Here is a 12,903-nt window from a genome sequence, read left to right as displayed (position 1 = left end):
TTTCTTAAAGTGTTACCACACAGGGACATAAAATAAAAGATCTACTAATAAAGGATAGGTACAAAATCCATTTTTGAAGAAAAGTGTGGCTGCCATACAGCAGCAATTGCAAGAGAGGTGTGGCTATTTGGGTTTGTAACCAGCTTGAAGGCAGTAGAAAAGCTTTTTTTTTTCCAAGCAGCAAAATTTCTGTATAGATTAATTAGTCAATTGTATCCTTTATTTATTGCCTATAAAATGTATTTATCTATGAAACCTTGAAAAAATGTTTAACACTTTTCATTATATCTGTGCCTTTGTGTGCCTTAATTTATCATTTTTCAAGTGTATTTAAAATATGTCTTTTATCTCATTTGATTCTTACTCAATGCTCTGAGATAAACTAAGTGTTACTAGCCACATTTTAAACATAAAGAAACTAGAGACTAGTGAGATTTTAATAGCTTGCCCTGGTGAAAGAAAGAAAACGGGATTGCAGAGGTTGTTGTCATTTCTATTGGGTTGGCCAAAAAGTTCATTTGGGCTTTTCTGAAACATCTACTCCTGCCTCTCTGTCTTAAGAATAAAATGAGACCAACTGCTTTTTTTGAAACATATTTGGATAAAATATAGATCCAGTTTTTAAAGTCTATACTTCTAATTGCATCTATTGATATTGTCATTTAATTTGCTTTTAGTAGGCTACAGTTTGAATATATGGGAGACTTTTTGTGTATTCTTATGTTTCGATTATTTCCCCCAGGATTCCTTCCTTCCAGAGTATGATCTTATTTGATCAAAGAGAAATAGTCCATCATCTCAGTACTTAACCCTAATATAATGTGCATCATCAGCAAACAATATATAAAACATGATGCCAATATAATATATTACTGGTTTCTATCATGAGAATAATGTTATGGAAAAGTAGCAATGGCAATGTTTTACTGAGTGCTTACTATGTGTCAGAATATTTCTATGTCTTTTACATACATTAGATCATTTAATTCTAAAATAAAAGAGCAAAATAAATTAGAAAGGTATTATTGATTGGTATCCATCCTCTAGAGATGAGGAGTCATTGGGAGGAAAGCAAATAATTTGCCCAAGGTCATCCAGCTAGTAAGGACAAGGTTAGGATCAAAACCTGGGCAGTCTGACCCCTGCTCCTCTACCTTCACACTCATCCACATTTCCATGTCCAGCTCCCAAATCTGCTTCTCCCCAACTTGTCTTATAAGCAGATTGAAAAGGAATTCCTTGATACTCCTATAAAACTCAGCAGTTTCCTCTAGGTTGCAACAAGATGTGTTGTATTTCCTGTTTTTTGGCTTCATCACACTAAGCTCCTTGACCTTATTTATACTTTGCAACCCAAGCACATCCTTAGGTAAGAATTCTTACTCAATAAACTATGGTTGAATAATAAATGATAGGATGAACACATTATCAAATTTTATTGAACATCTGCTATGTACTGGGCATGATCTAGATACAGTGAAAGCAGTATTAAACAAAAAACTAGCAAAATATTTTGTTGCCATGGAGATTATAATTGTTCCAAAGGTCTTAAACAGCTTCATATGATCCTGAAAGACTAAATCCTATTTCAAATTAGTTGAGTTTCCTGGCATCTGAGGCTGAAATAGACAATATTTACTAGTTTCAAAATGATGCAAATGTCAGTTCATTTAATTTTTTTAGAAGTCTAAACCTGTGAACCAAGCTTGTCAAGATGGTGCAACATAAGTCTTTCTCCATACAGTTTAATTAGACTTTGTTAAGTAGAGTCATCTGTGCTTTTACTTACCACTTTTTTTTTATCCCACATTAAATAGGGCTACTCTGCTGTCCTTATCTACTTTTTCTTTCTGTATTTTGTTTCCACTCTGTATAAACACCTAGTCTTTGACTATTTCAAGTCAATCATAAATTTAGTTTAAAAAAATCTTCTTCTGCATGATCAAACCTATTTGAAGTGCAGGAATCAGAAATCATCCTGGTCGATCTTATAGTTTTTGTCAGAACTGAATTTACCTCTGAGAAGGGAGCTAAGTGATTCATTGAAATATTATAGAGTTGTCTCCTAAAAACCTCAGTATACTTGTGTGATTCAACTCATCACAAAAATCATCTATTATTTTAAAAATATATGTACTTACCAAAGGAAATAATTTATTATATCATCTCTGAATAGATAAGTTCAATTTTTACTACCTTTAATATCACTTGTATATATATGAATGTTTGCTAATTTATTTATAAAAATACATTTTAAAAAATGCTTTAATTTTTCTATGCTTTGTCATTTTACGTTCTATAGCAATAGGGTACTACAAACTACGAGCCAAATTATGTGTCTGAATTTACTTAGAGTTTGTGTACTTTCTGTGATACCTTGTGTTTTCTTTCTTTTAAAAGTTATCTAGTTGATTCCCGTTGGTGTGTTGAAAGACTTGCCATTTCTCAACCATATAATTTTAGGCCTTTTACTTAATATTGTAATGGCTTATTCCCTACTACCACCACTAATGTAGAGATAATAATACTTGCCTCAAAAGGTTATGGAAAATGAGTCATAATATTAAACAACTAAATGTGTGAAGTATTGCCTAACATGTAGTTAAGTATTTATTAAATCTAGTTTTATTTTCATATCCTGATTTCATTCATTCATTCATGAAATCTTTTTGGATAACTTTTCATGCCAAGAACTGCATAATGGTTGGAAATTAAAAAAATATATATATATAATAAAACATTCTCTACTTCATGGTGCTCCCTGGGTATCATAGGCGTTTAAGATGATGACACAATACAATATGTTGAATGTCAGAAGTGGAATTATCTGCAGTCCCAAAGTATGCCATTCCATGTGTATGGGCACACAAAGAAGGGGCATTGATCCCAGTTAGAGAACTAGAGGGAAAGGAAGGAGAAGAATTGGGATTGGTAGGAAAGAACAAGAAAAGCAGGTACGTAGGATGAAAATGTGGTGACCACTAAAATCGCTGATGTAAATAGAGAAATCTAGAAAGCAGTTGAGATACATGTCAGAATCTAGAGAATTATTCTAAGCATGAAGATGGAGATGTAATCAACATCTAGAGTGAATAATAGCATCAGGGGAGGAGAGCAAGTAGAGTGAAACAGCCAGTTAGTGGCTAGCGAAGGGAATGCTAGGGAACCCTAGCCTTTAAGGAGCATGGAGAGGAACTCTTGAAGAGTGAGAGGAGACAGCCAGAGCTGTCTCAAAACTACATGATGGGGCTTCCCTGGTGGCACAGTGGTTGAGAGTCCGACTACCGATGCTGGGGACACGGGTTTGTGCCCTGGTCCGGGAAGATCCCACATGCCGCGGAGCGGCTGCGCCCGTGAGCCATGGCCGCTGAGTCTGCGTGTCCGGAGCCTGTGCTCCGCAATGGGAGAGGCCACAACAGTGAGAGGCCTGCGTACTGCAAAACAAAAAACAAACAACAAACAAACAAAAAAACTACATGATGGGTATAAAGTTTCCAAATGCATAAGAACTGAGGAGCAAAAAATTTTGCAAAAAGGTCAGTCGATTTATATAAGGATTGAAAACCTTTTCAGATTTAGAATTAGAAGTTCCCCAGAGACTTCATTTTTTTAGTAGTAATTTTAAAAAATTTTATTGGAGTATAGTTAATTTACAGTGTTGTGTTGGTTTCAGGTATACAGCAGAGTGATTCAGTTATACGTATGTTCATTCTTTTTCAAATTCTTTTCTCATATAGGTTATCACAAAATATTGAGTAGAGCTCCTTGTGCTATACAGGAGGTCCTTGTTAGTTATCTATTTTATATTTAGTAGTGTGTGTATGATAATCCCAAGCTCCTGATTTATCCCCCCCCCCCCTGCCATTTTTCCCCTTTGGTAAACATAAGTCTGTTTTCAATATCTGTAAGTCTGTTTCTGCTTTGTAAATAAGTTATTTTGTGTCATTTTTTAAAAATTAGATTCCTTATATAAGTGATATCACATGATATTCGTCTTTGTCTGACATACTTCACTTAGTATGATAATCTCTAGGTCCATCCATGTTGCTGCAAATGGCATTATTTTGTTCCTTTTTATAGCTGAGCAATATTCCATTGCATACATGTACCACACCTTCTTTATCCATTCCTCTGTCAATGGACATTTAAGTTGCTTCCCTGTCTTGACTAGTGTAAATAGTGCTGCAACGAACACTGAGGTGCATGTATCTTTTCGAGTTATGGTTTTCTCCAGATATATGTCCAAGAGTGGGATTGCTGGCTCACACATTAGTTCTATCTTTAGTTTTTAAAGGAACTTCCATACTGTTCTCCATAGTAGTTGTACCAGCTTACGTTCCTACCAACAATGTAGGAGGATTCCCTTTTCTCCACACCCTCTCCAGCATTTATTGTTTGTAGACTTTTTGGTGATGGCTGTTGATTTTACGTTTCTCTGATAATTAGTGATGTTGATCATCTTTTCATGTACTTTTTGGCCATCTATATGTCTTCTTTGTAGAAATTCCATAATGATGAATATAAAAGCATCAAATCTCTTTGGACAAAAAAGTGTAGAGACTGTGAATGGCCTGTGTAGTGGAAAATACAAAACAGTGGAGGAAAGTGTAAGATATGGCATTCACAAAAACTGATCTAATTATATGCATAGAAGGATGGTTTATTATTGCCAAGTAAAGGACCTGACAATTATCATCCTGTTTTTCTTTCTTGTTATCCTCTCTCCAGAGACTTTAAAATTAGAAAATTTCAGTAGATTATTTCAGTAAGATTATTTTATAGATTATTTCAGTAGAGTAAATGTAAACTACTCTCTCAAAACACAAGATAAAAAGAGAACATATAGGTTAATTTTTCCATTTGGATTATCAGTCAATATTATCACTAAATATTGACCACATGCAATTTAAAAGCCTGTTTCTATATTTTTTCTATTTAATGTTTCTAAATATGAAAATGTATATATAAATGTAAATTTTTTAAAATTGTTATTAAATCTAAATATTTTCTGAAAAATGAAGATATTCCTTTTAAGTTCTTTGCTCAAACTCTCCTATTTGATAAATTCTCTAGTTGGATTTTAATGGAATTTTTCTTCCAAATTGTGCATTTATCCTATATAAAATTCAGGTCATTATCATTCATTTCTGTATTAAATTTCTTAATCTTTGAAAAATTTTTCATTTAAAAATTAATAACCTATATTCTGTATAAAATTCATATTCAATTTTTCAGAATAAAGAAAAAATTGAGTATTAGGACTTCAAATTGTAAAAATTTACATATACATTTTAAAATGTTTATCTTTGCTATGATTTTTTCATAATCTATTGTTTTTTTCTTTACATGTACCCACTTACTTCCTGACCTAGTAAGGCAGCTATTCTATTTCATATACAAATGAAGAGAGGAAGGATGAGCAAATCTGAAATTTTAATTGTATGTGCTTTAAAAAGTCAAACAAAAACCCTTAAATGATCTTGGTGCTTAGACTATAAATTCAGTGACCCTATTTTGGTCTTTTTGGTGGTTAGTTTCTTAAAGTCTGAATATCATGTATGCTGAGTTGATAGTTATGGATTTTTTAAAAATCATAAACCACTCAGGTGATTGTGGGCTTCTATACTTTTTCTGCACCTATTATTCCTATATTCTACCCTGTCTTAATTTTTTTTTAAGTTATAAAAGGAATTCTTTGTATCATCTTTTTGTATTCTCTCTCCCACGTCTGCCTCTAACTGTAACCCATTCTCTCTCTATTATCACTCAATTTTAGCCTCTAATTATGTCCCTGCTGTCTTTTTATTTCTCCCTCTTTGTCCATATTAGCCCTTTGAACCATAACTTTCTGAGAAAATGGAAATGCCCTCCATCTGCACTGTTCAATATGGTAATGAGTAGCCATATGTAAATACTGAGCACTTGAAATGAGGCTAGCAAGTCTGAGGAAGTGAATTTTAAATTTTATTTAATTTTAATTAATTGAAATTTGAATAACTTCACATGGCTAATGGTTACCATATAGGACAGTGCAGCTTTATACCCCTTATTCGTTCTCATTTTCTCATTCTTTCTCCTCTGCCTTGGTATATATTTCTTCTTTGTCTCTGTCTCTAATTCTAACTGTAGTTATTTTTTTTTTCAGAACTTAGGGTCACTTGCTTAACCCAAATGAAAGGCAAAAGCTATACTTCAAGTGCAACCACAAGGCAATGATCCTGTTCATAACATTAACTCCTCTTCCAGCACCTCCAGGGGCTGCTGACTGGAGCTGTTTGAATCTTTTGCTGGTTCAGTTGTGATAAACTCTGAGGGGGTTTATCATACACTACTTTTTTTTTTGGTTATTGTTCTTGAACTCCACAAAAATCAGAAGCCATTAGGACACTTTCAAGTTTATGATTCTTGAAGTGAGTTGAAGTCAAGGAAATGTTGCAAACGACTTTAAGCTTGAACAATGTAGGCCTTTACTCTCATGATCTTTTACTCTTTCCAACATTGTTCCTCGCATTATTTGCCCTAACTCACTTATCGATCTTATACATTTTGCATCTTCTTTCAGATACTACTCTATTAAAATACATCTTCAGTCTATTCTTTCAATACTTAAGCCATGTCCAAAATTTGATATATCCCATATTTTAGAGATCAGGTGAAGCCTCAACTGAAGCAAAGACCATTCAATTTTAACTTTTACAGCATTATTTCTAAAGCCACTGTATTATAAAGCTGTTTACTTTTCAAATTCTTAGATCCATGGGAAATTTTATTTTTGCTTATATACATTGTAGGATTTACTGCTTTGTTTAAGAAAAGTTAACTTACTAATCAGGAAAATGAATCAAAAGCCTTTAAGTATTTTGTATAACACTAGTAAGAACAGGCTAAGGATTTTTAAAAAGGGCTAGCTAAGCTTGGTCCCAGAAAACTTGTGAGCACATTACAATTGCATGTTAAATTGTAATCTCTCAGTAAACTGATTATGTCATTTTAAATTGTGTGAATCTGTGCCTTCCTAATGATTTTATTTTTCTTTGTGATAGAATGCCTCCTTTTCCCTTTCTGTCACATATACATGTGCAGACACACACACAAAGGTTTTCAAATTCTTGTGCTGGATTTGAAAAGCTCTGAAAGCCAACCAAGCTAGTTTCACTCCCTTTGAAATAAAATAAGCAACCTGTCATCTACTGAGTTTAAAGCACTATTCCAAAAATATGTTCAATAAAATTTATATGTTTTAAAGTTTAACTTTGGAGTTTTTTTCTTTTTGTTTTGTTGCTTTTTAAAAATGGAGACATTCATATTCCATGGCTATTTTTTTGGAAGAATTTTCAGAAACATTTTAAAGAAGAAACTTTAAATTTAATTCAAAATTAATTTATTTATACATTCACATTTATAGACAAGTTTTAAGATTCCTGAGAAGCCCCAGTTTCCCAAACAATACTAACGTATTTATTTTCACCACAAAATGAAATCGATCCAAAAAAATGACTTTTATGATTCTATAAAACCAATGCTTATCATCTTATCAACAATGACCAAAACTATATTTGCCTCTGAGGGGTGGATAGGGAGGGTGGGAGGGAGGTGCAAGAGGGAGAAGATATACGGATATATGTATATGTATAGCTGATTCACTTTGTTATACAGCAGAAACTAACACACCATTGTAAAGCAATCATACTCCAATAAAGATGTTAAAAATAATAAAAGCTAAAGTGATATACACAGTGTTTCACTGCTCCAACTTCAGGTAGTGGGTAAATAAGAATGACAATAAAATACAGTGTGTGACAGGATGAAGTCAGGTAACAGGAATCCAGTAGATCTTACTGAAGTCACCATTCATCCTGCTTATACAGGTAACAAAGCTTGGGTGACATGCAGGTGATAGATGGCTGGCTCTATCCACTCACTGAGTGGAACATGTAGATGAATAATCATGATTCAGATCTGTGCCTTAGTTATTCAACAAGTTACTCTGTATAGTGAATTTGGGGGGTATCTTGTGGGTATCACAAGAATAAACACAAAAGTAAAATCTGCCAATATTAAACATGTAAATTCTAATTTTTTCTTATCTGGACTATTGTCTCCTGTAAATAAGAATATTTAAAAACTGTCAGTGTTGGCTAAGAGAGTTTCATATATACTGTATCCATACTTTTTGTGCTCTTACTGTTGTTTTAAGATTTTATGATTTTTCTTGTTTCTGTTAACTCAGGCCAATTAAAGCAATTCCTTTTGTGGGCATTTGGGTCATTGTTTTCAAGTTTATTGATTCAATTGCATTCTATAAATATTTGTGAAAAATCACTTCTTGTCATACTCCATGCCAGATGCTGGCAAAATAAAGATAAATGAGGCACAATTACTATGGTGAAGGAAGTAACTAGATACCATAGTAGTTGATGGAGTTCTACAACTTGAGTACGGAAGAGGGCTGCAGTCTGTAGTACCTCATTACCCACAGAATTATGAAGACAGAACACATCAGAGCACACCTCCAGAAAGAATTGCAGTCTTTTTTTCCAGTTTGCCTGGTGCTATTAAGAAAGTACAAATCCACTGAATTCTGAATACTAATCTTGTGACAAGTACTTTCAAATGTATGACAACTATAGGTTTCATGTTGTGGACAGCTTGGCTACAAAACACTAAATAAATGGAGACCCTAAGTATAGTGACACTAGGTGGGAACACTTAGGCTTTCCTGAGAGTAGAGTGATGAGTATCCACACAGATCTGCATTGGTATCAAGGAGCAAGGCTAACAGTTTGATTGATGCCACTCCCCACTCCTTGATTGCAAGTCTGTTAAACAAAACAATGTAGGCTGTCTTGGACACATCATGTGCTATGTAAGATATTAAGTTTCAATTCCTTTTCCCATAAAGTTGACAAGTTCTTATTATCATACCATAAAAAATCCTGTCTCTAGCAGAAACCAATCAACATATAGGAAAGAGAAGATACTTAATATTATAAAAAGAATGTAAAGTTAAAGGCAATGTAGTAAAGAATTATTGGTAAACAGTTGCTATTTGTGTTGATCTTTCCTTTCTTTCCAAGTTTTGATTTTAGATTTTAAGGAGTTTTAGGTTAGCAACATCATATCTAGGTTTTCTCATATTTTTGTATATCAGCAAGATTTCACACTTCTTGATATGTTATGATTTTAGATGTTTGTGCTTTAAGAGTCCCCCCAAAATGTATCTTGGGTATTGAAATTCTAGACTTCAAATTCACAGAACAGGAACCATATCTTATTTTTTTTGTATCCCTCACAGATTGCTTTGTAAATAACTATTTATTTACTAAGATATAGGGTTTACTAAATAATATCTGAATGACAAGTCAAAAATCAGTAGTTTTTTTTCTAATTTGTCCAGGCACTTAGGAAAAATTCTCGCTAACAATTTATAGCATAACACCAAATGTAACACGTAGGGAACATAATGCATATAAAAGGCGTGGAACATATTTAAATGCTATGTAAGCGGGATTAGACATGAATTATCTGTGGAAAGATCATGTTTTCCTTAATTTACAATCTCTAGGTACATATTATTTATTATATATGAAACATAGTGTTCTAACACACTGTTTTTCCAAATAGTCTGAGTCTTGGTAGGTAAATTAAATTTCACTGGTGCTACTTTCACTGGCCTAAGTCATTCCTAGTGATGGCTCACACTCTTGTTTCTTGAATTCAATGCTGCCCACAACCTGGGGGTTATGCTTTTGTTATTTGATAAAGCAATGACCATGTTATTGAGGAATAAACATCTAAGTCCCTAAAATAAGCTCATATTTTTCTCCACTTACCCCAAACATAACTACCGTGTAATATAATAGATGCTGAAGAGCTGAACATTTCCCACTGACCCTTGCTAAACACTTGCCCCAACTATTCCTCACTACCCCTCTTTTTTAAAATTATTTTTTTATACTGGAGTATAGTTGATTTACAATGTTGCATTAGTCTCAGGTGTATACGTATTCAGTTATACAAATACATATATCCATTCTTTTTCAGATTCTTTTCCCATATAGGTTATTACAGAATATTGAGTAGAGTTCCCTGTGCTATACAGGAGGTCCTTGTTGGTTATCTATTTTATATATAGTAGTGTGTATATGTTAATCCCAAACTCCTAATTTATCCCTACCCCACCATGTTTCTCCTTTGGTAAGCATAAGTTTTCAAAGCCTGTGAGTCTGTTTCTGTTTTGTAAATAAGTTAATTTGTATCATTTTTTTAAGATTCCACATATAAGTGATATCATATGATATTTGTCTTTATCTGACTGACTTCACTTAATATGATAATCTCTAGGTCTATCCATGTTGCTGCAAATGGCATAATTTTGTTCTATTCTATGGCTAATATTCCATTGTATATATATACCACATCTTCTTTATCCATTCTTCTGTCAGTGGACATTTAAGTTGCTTCCATGTCTTGACTATTGTAAATAGTGCTGCAGTGAACACTGGGGTGCATGTATCTTTTCGAATGATGTTTTTCTCCAGATATATGCCCAAGAGTGGGATTGCTGGCTCACACATTAGTTCTATTTTTAGTCTTTTAAGGAACTTCCATACTGTTCTCCATAGTGGTTGTACCAATTTACATTCCCACCAACAGTATAGGAGGATTCCCTTTTCTCCACACCCTCTCCAGCATTTATTTTTTGTTTGTAGAACTTTTGATGATGGCCATTCTGACCAGTGTGAGGTGATACCTCATTGTAGTTTTCATTTGACCACTCCTCTTGTTATACCCAAATTGACTCACCAACGGAGGCTAAGCCCGGCTTCAGACATAATGTCTTTATATATGATCCTGTATTTGTCATAGCCACATACAAATACGCAGAAAAAACAAATCTGACTGATCATCTTCAATCTAAGGTATATAGATTTGGCTGAGAATCAGAGGATGGCCAAGGAAGACAGAAGGAGAAACCAGAAAGTAGTTAGCTGAAATACAGGGCAAAGCTGATGAAATTGGAAACTTGAATTTATGTGGTTTTCAAGGTCACATATAATCTTTATCAAAATTGTCTATATTGGTTGCTGAGAAGTTATCAACAAAGATTGAAATCAGATATATATATATATTAATCTATATTTATCCCCTTTTCTATAAGTTATTTACATGTTAAAATGACCAAAAATTTTTGTTATATAAAGGAATGATCAGGGTTGAATCTGGAAACAATTTTAACTTTTATCTTTTGCACTCTCCTATATAGTAATATACACATATGTATATCTTTATTTTAATGTTTAATGTTTATTTTAATGTTTATATACATATATGTACATATATAAAATATATCCATATGTGTGTCTATATTCACACACATATATGCAAAGATGCACATTTTCTAGAAATATATCCCAAAATTTCTATCCCTGTGCTTCTCCTAAGTGTATAGTACCCCAAGTTAGTTTTCTTTGACTCTTAGAAGCATGTAATCTGTTGGAAGAGAAGATATTGCATTAATAAGTAATTTTTATCTTTAAATGTCTAACTTCCTATGGATACTTATGTTTGTATACTCAAAAATAGTTCAAGTCAACAAAACCCAGTAGCAAAAACTACAGTTGATGGCCAGATCTTGTTTTGTAATACCATTCTCCAAAATGCAACCAGTACTCTTTGGAGAAATGGCTGTTTCTAGGACTGGGACAGAAAATGTGTATGATGATTGTAGAGTATTTTGTAGTGCCAGAAAGTAAGGAAGTGACACACACACACACACACACACACACACACACACAATGATGAAGAAATACAAAAGTGATACAGGGGCCAGCCAAAAGACCTGACACAATTTGAGAAACAAAATAGAATACTTTTAGATTATAAGGTATAAAATATCCATGCATTCATGTCGATATAAAGAAATGATTGAATAAATGAGGAATAATAGACAAATTTCCTGCACAGAAGAATTTAAAACCATTTATGTAGATATGCTACCCTTCAGAAGGTACAGATTAACTCCCCACACCTTAAGTGTGAGCTGTGCGTAGTGACTGTTTTCAGGAGTACAGTATGGAAAGGGAATAAAGTTACTTGACAGTGGAGAAACCTAATAAACACTACCTCAAGTTACATGAACAAGGTTAGCATCAAAAATGGTGTCATACTGACAGTATATACTCATGAAGCAATGTGCTAAGAATGGCATTTTACTTCTGAGATCTTCCTCCAAAAAATACACAACCCCAGTCTAATCATGGGACAAAAATCAGACAAATCCCAATTGAGAGACATTCTACAAAATGGTGAACAGTAATAAAAACTGTTAAGATCATCAAAACCAAGGAATGTCTGAGAAACTGTCATAGGCAAGAGGAGTCTAAAGAAACAACACTGTTAGATGCAAGATGGTATCCTGGATGAAATCCTGAAACTGAAATGGGGCATTAAGAAAAAAATGAGGAAATCATAATAAAGCATGAACTTCAGTTAATAAAATATATCAATATTAATTGTGACAAATGTATCATACTAATATAAGATTTTAATAATATGGGGGACTGGGCATGGGGTATATGGGAACTCTTTATTTTCACAATAATTCTGTAAATCTAAAATTGTTCTAAGTTTATTAACACAAATAACTCAATTTACCAGAAAAATTATATTTATATCAGTCCTTAAAGCATATTTTTGTGTATATGTATTAGTTCATAATATTTTTTGCTTTCACCCACTATTCCATATCCCTTGGGGTATAGTATGCTTTTCTTCTGCACAGATTATGGATTTGCCTTTGACTTGGTTTGTTCAATGATCTATGAGTGGTTTTGGTTCTTGTGTGGTTTGGCTTGAACTCTTTTACTCCTGGGTCGACCATGAAAGTCATCTCCCTGGGTA

At 33.4% G+C, this 12,903-nt stretch overlaps 1 long non-coding RNA gene across 1 annotated transcript in view; it reads right to left on the bottom strand.

The window, feature by feature from the left end:
* Positions 1-3,428, bottom strand: part of LOC141275781 (uncharacterized) — a 49,199-nt gene extending 45,771 nt beyond the window's left edge. Inside the window, exon 1 of the long non-coding RNA XR_012324073.1 lies at positions 3,286-3,428. This is a non-coding gene — a long non-coding RNA (uncharacterized lncRNA). The remainder of the gene's footprint in view (positions 1-3,285) is intronic.
* Between the last annotated feature and the right edge of the window lie 9,475 nt (positions 3,429-12,903).

The sequence above is a fragment of the Tursiops truncatus genome, chromosome 11, assembly GCF_011762595.2.
Source record: "Tursiops truncatus isolate mTurTru1 chromosome 11, mTurTru1.mat.Y, whole genome shotgun sequence".
NCBI lineage: Eukaryota > Metazoa > Chordata > Mammalia > Artiodactyla > Delphinidae > Tursiops > Tursiops truncatus.
The sequence above is the reverse complement of the archived record's forward strand: the minus strand, read 5'-3'. Positions and strand labels throughout refer to the sequence as shown.